This window comes from Mesocricetus auratus, unplaced genomic scaffold (assembly GCF_017639785.1).
Source record: "Mesocricetus auratus isolate SY011 unplaced genomic scaffold, BCM_Maur_2.0 Super-Scaffold_100004, whole genome shotgun sequence".
Lineage (NCBI taxonomy): Eukaryota > Metazoa > Chordata > Mammalia > Rodentia > Cricetidae > Mesocricetus > Mesocricetus auratus.
The window spans coordinates 41,244,820-41,258,640 of NW_024429189.1; the positions used below are offsets into that span (position 1 = coordinate 41,244,820).

General features: G+C 43.6%; 1 long non-coding RNA gene across 1 annotated transcript; it reads right to left on the reverse strand.

Annotated features, from left to right (window-relative positions):
• Positions 1-7,780: 7,780 nt before the first annotated feature.
• LOC110343110 lies at positions 7,781-11,445 on the reverse strand. The gene is made up of 3 exons (XR_002385310.1): positions 11,336-11,445; positions 8,251-8,322; positions 7,781-7,861 (listed from the first exon to the last, which is right to left on the reverse strand). It is a non-coding gene; the product is annotated as an uncharacterized LOC110343110 (long non-coding RNA).
• Positions 11,446-13,821: the final 2,376 nt, after the last annotated feature.

Here is a 13,821-nt window from a genome sequence, read left to right on the forward strand (position 1 = left end):
TACCCTTGAGATCCCTTACCAAAGCTACCCTGTCCACCTTTGGCACCAGTGGCAAAGGGACACAAGAGGATGTTAACCTAAAATCATCACTGGACCACATTAATGACATCAATTTTACATAATATGCACAACAATGGGAATTTAAAAATAAGTACTGACTGTGTGCTCAGATCCAGGCTTGGTGCTGGCCCTAACTTTGGATGAGTCTTATTTCATCCAGCTGCTATTATTTCTACTTCTCAAATGAAAACAGAAAAGACTGGACTCAGAGAGGTTAATCAACTCCCCAAGGATCCACAGCAGATTCGTGATTGGGGAATGATTTTCAACCTACTAAAGATACTGGTGTCCCCGGCAGGAGCCCAGGTTTCTCAAGGGTGAACCTGGAGGAGGCAGCCATTGACGCAAACGGACTGAGTGTTCTTCCAGAATAGCAGTGGCTCCCGAACAATGGTTCTAGACACTCAGTAGCTTTAAGGTCACCCCAGAGTGAGCCTTGAAGCACTTTTGACCACACCCTAGGATTTTCCAGGCCACAGACTGCTTCTAAAATCCAGTATGTATTTGCAGGGTCTGTCCCACATTCTCCTCAACAGTGCTCATCACCGGGTTCCTATGCCGTCATCTTCAGTGAGGCAAGGTAGACCTGAGACTGTAGTGTCGGAGTGGAAGGGGTGGCAAGGAACTACTCAACAGTCACCTTGCTTTTTTCATCCTCAACTTCTTATGTCACTGGTAACTGGAACCCACTGGGAGGTATCTTGGGATCCTGTTTGCCTGTCATCCGAGGCTTCTTGATGAGGTTGATCTGCTCTAACTGGCTAGGGGAGAAGCCACTTACAATCACAGGGGCAAATAAATCTTACTCCAGTGTCAACGTCCAGTTTTACAAACACATTCCCAGGCACCTCAGTATAGCTCTAAAAGTCCTCTGTCTCAGAGACAGTGGGGATGAGAATGTGGCAGTAATCAATGTTAGACAAAGTCAGACAGCACAGGCCTCTGAATACCCCTCATCCCCTTCTGAGAACTGAACGAAAAGTTTTCTCTTGCTCAGGCTCTATCCACCATCCCTACCCGTAGTGACTGGCGAGCAGAACCAGGAAGACCTGAGGTCTATAGCTAGAGGACCCAAAGAAAGCTGGAGGTTCAACCAGGAGCCCAATGACATTATCCCTGCAATAGCATCTGCTGCTTAGCAGTCAGGACCCCCGGGGGCGCTAAGGGAGACTCCTGGTACAAGGATCAGGAGGGGGATGTAGTGAAATGGAATGAGCAAGAGCCCTCACACTGCTGTTTGCTCATTTTCTTTTCACTGTGTTTCCTGTGCTTGGTTGCTGTCTCTTGGAGACAGAGGAGGAGCCGGGGACATTGGAAGGAGCGGAGGGAGGGGAAACTGTGGTTGGGATGTATTGTATGAGAGATGAACCTATATATATGTTATGATATATATATATGTATATATATATATATATATATATATGAAAAAATGAGCAAACAGGGCCACGAGAATAGTAGGACTCCTGGCTCTTTCAACTCTTTGCATTTCAGATCCAATTTGTTTCTTTGCCTCTTTTCAGTGCTCTCTGGCTGGAAAAGGGTGTGCCACGTGTCTTGTGGGGCCAGACTGTTGCTGAGCACTTCTTTCTTGCCTCTTACAGACAGGTGATTAGAAGGGCAGGCACTTTTCCTTTGTCTTTATCCAAGAGAATCATCTTAAAGCCGTGAGTCACGTCATGATTAGGGTTCATTGGGAGAGTACATCATTAAGCTGATTCATCACTGTGCGATCATCATGGAATGTACTATCACAGAGCTACACCTCATGGATCAGTCACCTGGCACAGGATTTTGGTGCAATCATCATGCATCTGAGAAAAGACAGCCCTTTTGGTAAATGGTTCTTTGGAAATTGGGTACACACATGCGGAAGACTGAGACTTGAACCATATCCCACATCGGTTCCAAAAATCAATTCATGACCCATATCTCACATCGGTTACAAAAATCAATTCACACTAGATTAAAGACTTGCACGGAAGACCTGAAACAAGAGAACTTCTAGAAGAAAACAATGGCCAAGGGATTTTGGAGAAGAGGCCACAGACACAAGAAGCAAAGGCAGGAGTGTAGAGTATTGTGGTGATGGACCAGCCATGTTGCTTTTTATGTCTCTGGATTATTTTGTTCTAGGATTGTGGAAGTCTTTGCATTGGAAAAGCCATTGAGTGCTCAGAGCCTAAAGAACTATTGTGGGAGATCAGAAGATAAGAATGCTGGGAGAAATGCCGAGGTTTCATAGGGGAGCAAGGATGTAATAAGGAACTGAGCCAGAAGCCACTTTTGTGATGTGTTTTCAAAGTATTTGTATGTGCTGGTCACTATGGGGCTAGGGATTCTTCAAAAAGTAAAAACTGGCCGGGCGTTGGTGGCGCACGCCTTTAATCCCAGCACTCAGGAGGCAGAGGCAGGTGGATCTGTGTGAGTTCGAGGCCAGGCTGGATCGACAGCCTCCAAAAACAATACAGAGAAACCCTGTCTCGTAAAACCAAAAAAAAAAAAAAAAAAAAAAAAGAAAAACAAAGTAAAAACTGATGACCTAGCAATTCTGTTAGTGTAACTACCAAAGAAAAGGAAACCAGTATGTCAAAGGGATGGCCATATTCTCACATTCTCATGCTCATTGTGTCAATGGTCACAATTGTCACGACATAGAACTGACCCAGGTGTCTGCCAACTGATGAGTGGATAGATAATATTTGGTTCCTACAAATAGAATATCAGTCGGCTATAACAAAGAATGAAATCTGTCCTTTGCTACCTGATGGAGATGGAAGTTAGACTGAGAGAAGTTGGATATGTACAGAAAGATAAATCTTGCATATGTGGAGTCTAAACAAAAGCTAATCCCAGTAGTTAGGATTACAGTGGTGACTGTTAGAAGCTGGGGGAAGCTGTGAGTCAGTGGGAATGAGAAAGGTTGGTACTGCTGTCTTCCTGGATGGACAGTTAAGTCACTCCGGCATCAATTCATCAAGCATTTATTGAGCAATTTCTATGTGCTGTCATAGAGAAGAGGACAAGGACACCGTTCTTTTCCCCTTTGGTTTTATAGTCTAATGAGAAAGACTAGACTGGCCAAGTAAGCACAGCCCAGCCCAGCAAGTCTTCCACATTCCAGATCTTGACCTAGGACCAGAGAGCAGACAGGAATGGCTGTAGTCCACAGGGATGTCTAAGAGAGTTGCAGTTTCTGAGATGGACCTCAAATGCTGTGGGGATGTGGATATGTTGGGGTGCTTGGAAGAAGGAATCATGTGAGGACTGGTGGAGGGGGATGTTCAGAGATCGACAGGTTGTCAATTTGAGCTAGTGAAGGGCCACATCATGGCTGCCTAGAACTCTGGGTAGATGATTCATTTACTGAGGTATAGTTCATTGATGATAAAACTCAAAGAATAGCCGGGCGTTGGTGGCGCACGCCTTTAATCCCAGCACTTGGGAGGCAGAGGCAGGCGGATCTATGTGAGTTTGAGGCCAGCCTGGTCTACAAAGTGAGTTCCAGGACAGCCTCCAAAGCCACAGAGAAACCCTGTCTTGAAAAAAAACAAAAACAAAAACAAAAACAAAACTCAAAGAATAAAATTAGACAATAATTAACATACTCACAGACATATGCAACCAAATGCACAATATAATTTTAGACTATTTTTATCACTCCCCCAAATTGAAACCTCATACCTGTTAGCAGCTCCCCAACCCCCCACCAAACCCTGCCAACCACTATCTACTCTGTGACTATTTGAACCGGAAAGGTGATTTCTGCATAATTTAAAAGGGGGTCAGGAGCTATTGATAATTTTAACAGGCAAAATGTCACATGGTGACATGCATAGATCTTAAGGGTTCAACTTGGTGACATCTGGAAGCCAACATTTCATTTTACTGCTAACTAATATGAACACTCCATGTTAAGTATATACTCATCTGCTGATGGGCATTTGAGTGGTCCTCAGTTTATAAACAATTACAGAGACAAGAACTGTAAACTTTCATGTGTTTGACAGGAGGTGAGTACTCAGCTAGGGACAGCAGTGTTTAAGACTGGTGACACGCAGAGGGTAAAAGAATTTATTAAGGCAGAAAGGACAAAAGTGGAGAGTTTATTAGATACACTGTGGTATGGTCTCAATGGGCAAGACAACAGAGAGAACCATCTTGACAGAGGCATCTGAAGGGCAGGCAGGCAGGCAATGTTTCAGTGTCAAAGTGCTCTGAAATAATTGCAATTGGAATTTACTGTAGTTAACTATAACCCAGGCTTTAGGCAATGATAGTTCAGTCTTGTGCTAAAAATGGCTCAGCATGGCACCTTTCCTAAACTGTCATCAACGTTCTGTTAGGGCCTGCTATGGTTAACTCTGGAGGTAGCAGCCTCAATCTGACCCCAGTCTGCTCCGAGACACAAGCAGCCTTATTCTGAGGCAGCCTCGGGTTAGCACAACTATCCACCCTAGAACAGCATCGCAGTAAACTCCTTGGCATGGGATTTCTGGTCAAGATTAATCACAGAGCAAGTAAGTGCAACAGCAGAAAAGAATGTGGAAAGGAGCCTGGGGTAAAGTGTAGGCTTGAAGAACACTGGAGTTTGAATCCCCTGAAGCCACGTACAAAGCCTGTTGTGGTGACACAAGACTGTAATCACAGGCTTGGTATGTGACAATCTTTGGCTTCTGCGTACATCTACACACAGATGTGCTTGCACACACAGAACCTGGAAAACAAGTCATGCCTTCCACTTGGACAGTTGACCTGCACACGTGTGTGCACATACACACAGAACCTGGAAAATGAGTGATGCCTTCCATCTGGATAGTTGAGACAGGAGTTTTAATGACAGCCCCCTTGTTTCTGTAAACTCATCAGAGCACACTTAGGCTCCAAGCAGACAGAAATAGGATCACTGTCTCCGAAGGTCATTTCCCAGCGCCTCCCAGAGTGCCTGGCAGGAGTAGTAGAAGAATGAATGACCTGATGGCAGCCATTTGAAGCTTGGGAAGAAGGGCACTGGGGAGAGTGGGTGGACCAAGGGAGAAGATCAAACACCAAAAATTAGTCCATTTACTGGACTGGTTGATTAGATTAGTTACTTGTGTAATGAGGTGGAGAATTTTATTCATCAGAGATTCTCCTCTAGAATTGCTCTCAAGAAAATCAGTCCAAGCATGCCCAGTGGTCCCCCCTCCCTAACCCACCTCCTTAGGGAATTGCCTGAAGTTCCCAGGGCATGCTTATTCAATGAGCATACTCATCGACACACCACCCAGGAACATCATTGCATTAAAATTTAAGACATATGGATGGGGTTTCTTCGGGTTGCTATGCTGGCTGTGAACAAGTTTATCATTTGTTTCTTAGATGCCTTATCTGTAAAATGGGGATAGTGATATCTGTTTCATATCCATATCATCAAGTTGAATATAAAATCAGGGAAGACTTTAAATCCCAAAAGGTTTGGGGAGTGGTGTGCTCCCTGTTATCTGTTAACCAGTGGAGCAACCTACAACATTCTCAGCTTCTCTCTCAAGGTTTGCTATGTTCAATGGTTCAACCTACCCTCTAGTTTATTCTCCGGTTACCATCTTCACAGTTACTTTCTGGACACCAGCTGAGGCCAACACATAGCCTTTGCTTGCTCACAGCCACGCTGGCCTGTGTTAATACCTGGGCCTGTGAAATCACTCTAAAGGCTTGTTGCTCACAAGAATTTCTTCTCAGTCTCTTTACAGTCCCCCATCTGTTCTGTTTCTCACTGGGACTCACAGCAGAAGCCACCTGCTCTAGAGAGTTAAGTAAAATGAGCCAAACCCATGCCTCCACTTCCTAGGGAACCATAAACTTGTGGGCACTTGTGTGTCTCCCGTTTCTGCCCTCCCTAAATATGTAACTCTCTGTGTCTTACCTTCCATGGCTCTTTCTTCTCTCAGAAGGTGTGGGGCACACCCCATCCTCCATTTAAAAAAATCTCGCCATTCCAGCTGCTGACAGGAAGCATTTGTGAATTGCTAATGAGTTCAGGTTGCAGAGGGAGGTTTGTATTCCTGAAACAGTGGGTGCGGGATATTGAACTGTATCCATTTCTCATCTTCAAAATTCCTTGACCTCCTTGTTATAGGACTAGTCTGTGGACTCTTTTCTCTACGGGTCGAGCCCCCGCCCTCTGACCTGTACCATTCTAAATCTCTCTTTTTATTCCATTTCCCCTTCTCCCCCCTTTCTCAGCTCCAAGTTCCTCATCGTTCTGGTCTCCATCCAGAACTTGAGCGTTAGATCTCATCCTCACTCCCGACAGTGCTCGCCATGGGCTATTGGTTTGGTTTTTGTTCTTTCGAGTTTTTTGTTTTGTTTTCTTTTTGTATGTGTTTTGGTTTTATCTGCCTAAAGAAAAATTGTTTCCTCTTCAAAAATATATTTTCCAGCTTTGGGATACTTGTTGGACTTCTAAGATGGCTCAGCAGGTAAAGATGCTTGCCACCAAACCAACCAGGCAATGAGAGTTTCATCCCTGAGACCCACATGGTAGAGGAAGAAAACTGACTCCTATAAATTGACCTCCACATGCATGCTGTGGCATGCATGCACCCCTCACAGCCTTGTGGTACTGATTAAGGGTATTATGATTGTATCTTACAGCCCTTCTTGGATATAGGTCGCTCTTGGGACAAGGGAATTCTGGGATTCTTGTCAAAACTGAAACTCAAAACCTTGTGTGGAATAGAGCCTCAGTGATGACTGAATGTGAAGTTAAACAAGAAAAATCAGACAGCAGGAATCCATGGTAGGAGTTAATATGGTTCAGTCACCACTAGGTGAGATGAACCCAGACTCAAAGGGCTGCTTCTGACTGACCTGACCCTGGTGTGCAGGTAAGCTGGACCATGTCTGTGCTGTGTTGTGATGCGCCTGCTCCAGGAGCCAGTGGGAAGTGTCTATTTTCCCAGAGAGCCACCGACCTCTGGTTGAATGATGACAGGTTTTCACCATCAGCAATGAGATCTAGCACCGCCTACGACCCACGGGACTTGTCCTCTCCCTCCTGCGTATGGCCCTCCTTTCAGATCATATTTCCTCCAGTGAAACAGGGTTTTTACAAAGGTGGGGCAGAATCATGAACTTCTTTATACTCATCAATTAGAAGCATGAAATACGTACTTTATTATCAACACCCTGCCGTTCATCTTAATGAAAAGGGGAGAAGACTGGTTTGAGCATCCATGATAGGGGCTTCACAGCAAACTGCATGCTGGGAGTGGAAACGTTGCTAATGCTTATGGAGCTCTAAGCACACTAGTGAGGTCAACATACACGTAGCCTCACCAGGTCTTCTCGGTTTGTCTATACAGTAAGAATCATTATACCTCCACTCCAAGGATGGGTGGGCAGAGACCTACAGAGGACGATTCTCTGGGTTTCACATGCCTGACGATCACAAATCTGACACAAGAAGCCTGTCCAGCACCCTGAGAGCCAGATGTCCTGCATGTACCTTAAATTTATTACATCTTTACACTTAAAAGCAATCTATGAAACACTAGATTTGAATCTCTATAGTAAATCTGTTTTGTCATCCCCTTCCTCAAATCACTTACTCCCCTTTATTTCTCTGCATAATGGTCCTTGTCTCAGGCCATGTGGTTCCAGAAATAAAGACTACACATCAAGGCATTATTCCTCCTCCCTGACAAGGTCTGGACACTCAGCTTGCCTTGAGTGGACAGTTTGGTTGTACTCTTGAGGTTGTGTGAGTGACTCGTTCTGTCGCTTGCAGCTGAAGCATCCTAACTGGCATGTTTCCAGATCCCTGTTGAGGGAAAGGAAACCATGGCTGTTGGAAGGCCAGGACAGAGGAAGGCTGAGGAAGAACAGAACAACCTGAGGAGAAAACACTTCCAACAGAGAAGAGAAAACAGTCTGGCAGAAGCTGTGGGTGGGTGGGGGGCGGTGATGGAGAGAGACGCCCTTCCCCCCATACCACAATCAACCCTAAAATACCAGAGTCTACAGTGAGTGGCTTTTCTGTTTATTATAAAGAATGTCAATGGCACAGGTAGCCCTGAGAATTGGCAACAACCAGAGACTTTAACTGGTTGATCCAATAGCACACAGGAAGGCAGGCACTCATGCACACATGCGTACACACACACACACACACACACACACACACACACACACACACACACACACACCTACCTGCAGAGAACTCAAATTGCTGGACAGGTGACATACCAATGGTTCATTTTCAGAACACCCTGTTTTAACAATCTAAGGAATGGGAAGAATATTTTCTCATTATTATGATGGAATCACTTAGAAATTACAGTAAAATGGTTTTCACTTATTCCTCTGTAACCTGAATGAAATGTATTGGCAGTTAACAATTACGCTCTGCTATTTCTGCATTCCACACTAACTGCAGTGGACATTAACACTGATGTGTTACCATTGCTGTTACTGACTGGGCCAGATCTGGTCCCCTGATCCTCGTTTCTCTATTCTGAGAAGCATAAATGGGAGTTGCAAGTGAGTATCTGAAGACACATTTTCAACTGCTGTAGTTTGTCATTCTTCTAATTTATGTCCTGAGAGCTTCATAGCCATGGCGAATCGGCCCTTGCTCTGGGAACAACATTAAACAAGCTGGAGCCCATAAACTGATAGATAGCATCAAATGCTTCCGAACCATCCTCATCTTAAACAGGAGGGCACAGCTCTGTCATTCTGAAAGCCATCAACTACTTGAATTATGACTTTGATCAAAATGGTAACTTGTTATTCACCTGTCTGTCTGTCTGTCTGTCTGTCTGTCTGTGTGTGTGTGTGTGTCTGTCTGTCTGTCTGTCGCCTACCTGCCCGCCCGCCCACCCAAAGGGACTCAGCTTCAGGAGTCTGCTTTGGGACCATCTCACACGATGCTGGGGAAGACAGATCCTTTCTGGTTTTGGGGTCTGTATCTAACACTTCTTTGCACACAAAAACAAGTGCTTCCCTCTGACAGGTCTTTTCACCTCAGGTGCCCCATCCTGCTCCCATCAAACCTGCTTTTGGGAATTAAGAGATGCCTACATCTTAAATAACTCAGTCGTTAGAAGTGTATTTTGCACAAATTCCTACTTTATATTATGCAAATTCTAAAGTTGAAGTTTGTACTTTTTTCAAAACAATCTTGAGTGTTTACAATGTATGAAGGACACTTTTTACTTAAGAAAAGTACTGTTAACTCAAAATGACTTTTAAGTGATATCATGTGTTAATGTTCTAAATTAGTAAATTGTGTCATTTAAGGTGACTGCAGACATAGATATATGGGTTTAAAATAAATAATGAGAAATATGCATGTTTTATTCAAAATTTAACATATATCTCAATGCTCGTTTTATAATTTGTTCTTAGTTTTAGTGTTTTATTTGTGGAAAGTAATGAGTTGGACACCCACGAGGCATAGGTAGATGGATCTCTGGGAAGTTAGGGCCAGTCTAGGCTATCTAGTGCTACACAGTAAAAGCCTGTCTCAAAAACAAAACAACAAGTGTTGAGTGTAGTCTTCCTTGCCTGCTGCTTTGGTTCAACCCTTGCCCCCAGCTGCCTGGGCTCTGCCACAGTTGCAGTCCCCAAATAACACACAGGACCCTATATTAATTATGAAACTGTTGGCCGTTTGCTTGTTTCTTACTGGCTAGCTCTGACTTAAGTATTTAACCCATAATTGTTATTCTAAGTATTTCTCTTACCAGAGAAAAGGGTCCGGACCTCTTACTCCTATGGCGGCTACATTGTGTCTCCCTCTGTCTCTCTTTCCCAGAATCCTCCTTGACTCCTAGTCCCACCTATCTTGCTTCCCTATTGGCCAACAGTGCTTTATTCAACAACCAATAAGAGACAGATTTACAGAATTACATCTCCCATCAAACAAGCAATAAAATCATAAAAGATAAGATTAAATGCAAGAGTGTGCATGTGTATGTTGTATTCAAGTTTTGTGTCTTGGTGCTCCATTTATAATTTGTAAGTGTTGTGGGGTTTTTTATTTAAATTAGAAATATGCTTGTTTTACATGTTACTCCCACTTCCCTCTTCCTCCCCTCATCCCCTCCCCCCCACTATCTCATCTCCTTTCTGCTCCTCAGGGAGGGTGAGGCCATCCATGGGGGATCTTTAAAGTCTGTCACATCATTTGGAGCAGGGACTAGGCCCTCCCCCGTGTGTCTAGGCTGAGAGTATCCCTCTATGTGAAGTGGGCTCCCAAAGTCCATTCATATACTAGGGATAAATGCTGACTCACTACTAGAGGCCCCATAGATTAACCAGACCTCCAAACTGACACCCACATTCAGGGGGTCTGGAACCATCCTATGCTGGTTTCTCATCTAGCAGTCTGGGGTCCATGAGCTCCTCCTTGTTCAGGTCAGCTGTTTCTGTGCGTTTTTCCAGCCTGGTCTTGACCCCTTTGCTCATCACTTTTCCCTTTCTACAACTGAATTCCAGAGTTCAGCTCAGTGTTTAGCTGTGGGTGTCTGCTTCTGCTTCCGTCAGCTACTGGATGAAGGCTCTAGGATGGCATATGAGGTAGTCATCAATCTCATTGTCAGAGAAGGGCATTTAAGGTAATCTCTGAACTATTGCTTAGATTGTTAGTTAGGGTCAACCTTGTAGATTTATGGACATTTCCCTAGTGCCAGATTTCTCTTTAAACCTATAATGGCTCCCTCTATTATGGTATCTCTTTTTTTGCTCTCCTCTATTCTTCCCCTGACTCGATCTTCCTCTTTCCCCCTCCTTTTCTCCCATTCTCTTTCTCCTAACTCCGTCTCCCCTCCATCCATGCTCCCAATTTGCTCAGGAGATCTTGTCCCTTTCCCCTTCTCTGGGGACCACGTATGTCTCTCTTAGGGTCCTCCTTGTTTCTTAGCTTCTCTGGTGGTGTGGATTGTAGGCTGGTAATACTTTGCTCTATGTCTAAAATCCATATATGAGAGAGTACATACCATGTTTGTTTGTTTGTTTTTTTGTGACTGGGTTACCTCACTCAGGATGGTTTCTCTAGTTCTATCCATTTGCCTGTGAATTTCAAGATTCCATTGTTTTTTTCTGTTTAGTAATACTCCATTGTGTAAATGTACCACATTTTCTCCATTCATTCTTCAGTTGAGGGGCATCTAGGTTGCTCTTCCAGGTTCTGGCTATTACAAATAATTCTGCTATGAACATGGTTGAACATATGTCCTTGTTGTATGAATGTGCACCTTTTGGGTATATGCCTAAGAGTGGAATTGCTTACCTGGTCCCGTGGACGGAGAAAGGGACTAGGAGACTATTCCGCTGGGAAGGCATCTCCAGTGTGCAGTTCACAGGCCTCAGGCAGCTCTGAGCAGGGCACCGGAAGTGTGTTGTGGGTTTTTTAAAAAACTCATTCTTGACACCTGCTTTAATGAACCCACGTGTGAGTGATTAAGTTGGTTGGAATCTGCAAGCGCACTTGCTGTCCCAGACATGTACACATGCTAAACCGTATCCCCCTGGAGAATATGGTTACCATGCATTAAGTCGATTACACTGCTCCACTACAGCTCTTAAAATTCTGGTCAGCATTTCCCAATCAGATCTTGAAAAGTAATGAGGCATCATGGCAAAGTGGCATCAAATTAGTAGCTTATAGATAAATATGTGCTCCTCATTACCTGAAAGTAATAATACATGGAGGTAAATAAACAGCATGTCAAACACTTTAACCCATTAATTATTTGAGATGTTGCATATGTGTGTAGTCATTTCTTTTGAAACAACATGCCCAATCTTGTCGATGAATAAGTGTATAGAATGTCTAAAAAACAAATTAAATAGGTAAAGCATGCTCTATAATTTTTCAGATAAAAAGTGTGTGAGGAGCTAAAATAACTTCTTCAAAGAATTTTGATTAAATCCTTAGCAGTGCCTGAATCCCAAGGCTTTTGAATTTAATGTTTGCAGTGACCAGACACATTTTTGATTTGCTCAATTCATAGGAGGTAAATACATCATCTCCCTTTTCTCTGCCACTTTGACTCTTTGTTTATACCTTTAGCCAAAGGCAGCCCTGAGTATATGCTCTATCGTATTACTACTGTGCAGTGAGTGTTGATTCTAAGAGCTCTTTATACCAGAGCAACAGAAAACAGAAGCAAAACAAGAGAGGAGAGACCAGGAACCCGAGTGATGGTTTGTTAAACTTGGAGCATGTTTCAGGTGGGCGAAAATAGTGTTTAGAAACAATTAGCAAAATCAAACTACTTACTAACTGTGTGGGTCAGTGGTAGCGTGTCTGCTGGGGTACACATGACCCTGAGTTCTATCCATAGCACAGGTTAGACTTGCCAGAGTCAAGAAGATCAGAAGTTCAAGGTCATTCTCAGCTACATGAAGAGTTGGAGGCTAGCCTGAACTACACGAGACCCCGTATTTAAGATAACTTAGGTAAATCAGCCCAAAATTAAAGTAGCGTTATAGTTTGGAAATTACGTCTTACTTAGGATCTTGCTAGTTCTCTTGGTTTACTATGGGTTTGGAGGCCATGTATGGTCTTTACCCCTTAGTTAGTAAGATACTCATATATTCTATAATAATAGTTTCCCTGGATATCATTGTATCCAAAATCTTAAAGTTCTATTCATTAAAAAAAAAGAAACCCTGCTTATTTCCTTGATACCTTCTTTCTGTTTTCTAAAGTGAAAGAACTGTAGTTCAGGAGCCAAGTCTGGCCTGTGCAGTAATGAGCCAGGCTGTTGTGACAGTGTGTATGCCTGTGCTAGATTTTGCTGCTATTCTCAAGAGAGGTCGTCCCACAATATATTTCTATGAGGAATCAAGAACTCAAAATGATTTCATTCCTTTTATGTGCAAGATGGTCCAATCATCCCAGGGTGGCTCTTGGGATTCTGAGTAAACTGAGTCAGAGCACTGCTGGGAAGGGCTCATTTGCCCATCTGTACCACTGACCTGCTCACTGACACAGTCACAGAAATGATTGATTTCTTGATTCATGAAAATGTGTGGTTTATTCCTGCACGTGTATGGTTAATGACCAATAGGGCAGAGACTTTATATATATATATATATATATATATATATATATATATATATATATATAGAGAGAGAGAGAGAGAGAGAGAGAGAGAGACAGTGTCATTGCCTAGGGAACATCTCCCTGTCTCCTCCCTGACTCATTGTTAGAGATGCATTTTTCCCATTTGCTTTTAAAATCTTTGATCAGCTCTCTTCTCTTCAGCAGAGCAGCACCCCACCCACCCTCATGCTTGCTAGTGTGGTCCCTGGGTTGCACCTTGGGCGCAAGTCAAGCACTCATTTCTGCATCACTGGGCCTTCCTGCTTGATTGGCTTGTCTGCAGTCCTGTGAGGTTCACTGGAAAGTCCTGGGTTTGTTCCCTACCTTATGCCGTCATACTGTATTCCAGGTCCATGGCCCAGACAGAGGTGTGTTCCTAGGCAAGCTACCTAGGACGCCTTTTCAACCCTTTAATCCAGAATGACTTCAACTTTGTCACATTCTGTACTTTTAACATTGGTTGCTGTTCCTGCTGGCATCCTAAACGGCCAAAATAAGCATTTCTGATCTTTTTCTGCTACCGATGTTGTTTAGTTTTGCTCTATGTCCAAAGCACTATGTGTATGTGTGTGTACCTATGTATGTGTACCTGCATATGTGTGTATGTGCCTGCAAGTGTGTGTGTACCTACAAGTGTGCGTACCTGTATGTGTATGTGTGTACGT